This window comes from Penaeus monodon, chromosome 25, assembly GCF_015228065.2.
Source record: "Penaeus monodon isolate SGIC_2016 chromosome 25, NSTDA_Pmon_1, whole genome shotgun sequence".
NCBI lineage: Eukaryota > Metazoa > Arthropoda > Malacostraca > Decapoda > Penaeidae > Penaeus > Penaeus monodon.
In genome coordinates, this window is record NC_051410.1 from 32,349,492 (window position 1) to 32,350,335 (window position 844).

General features: G+C 35.2%; 1 protein-coding gene across 1 annotated transcript in view; it reads right to left on the reverse strand.

The window, feature by feature from the left end:
- The window catches only part of LOC119589151 (zwei Ig domain protein zig-8-like), a gene marked incomplete at its 5' end in the record, with an annotated part of 79,650 nt that overhangs the window by 14,968 nt on the left and 63,838 nt on the right, over nucleotides 1–844 (reverse strand).

An 844-nucleotide genomic window follows, 5' to 3' on the forward strand; every position in this document is an offset into this window, starting at 1 on the left:
GTAACTTGATACAGTAACCCTACCCAGAGTACCTAAGAACACAAAGAAAATAGATTAATATTTTAATGAAATTACTTAACCTGAAAATATAATTTTCTCCCTTGTCTTGCTGAAATATTACATACGCGTTCGATTACATGTACCCGTTCATCCCGATGCAATTATGGTACAACGGTGCAATACTGTGCATGTTGCAGCCGTCTCATCCACGTTTGTTAATCTGTAGATTTGGACATCAGACCGTGAGCTAATATCACAATCAATTTACAAATTCCATTACTAGCTGGATATTCTTTTGCCGCACTGATAAGGCCTGGTCATCATTGGGCAGACAATAGAAATAGTCATTTCCTAATACATTTATTTCACCGCTAAGCACCGGGTGAATATGAATGTTAATCAGCGGATAAGTGAACATATTGAATATAATCCTTTTCCTCTTATAAAGGTACTAATCTGATATGAACGAAAAGTGGAATTGAAACCCTTTTTATTCTCTTATAATTTGCAGATAATTTTGTTTTGAATTTGGTTCGGTTCCGATTCTAACGAATCTGATGAAAAATATTAATTGGTTTCTTTGTATTTGGTGCGATGTTTGTGTTTTACAGGAAGTTACATGGTGACCAGTTGATAGTTGTTCATCGCTGGAATAATTATGTCTCTTGGCGAATACCTTCCGTGGTTTTAAATGATGCTTTGATGCCAAGAAAGAATATTATTGGTGACGAAACTTTATTAACATATCTAATACTTTAGTCTGTAGTACTAATTGTTTCAGTACAGATGCCAATACGACTTGCTACCGTTACTCGTACACTCCAATCTATAGCATAGCATAGCA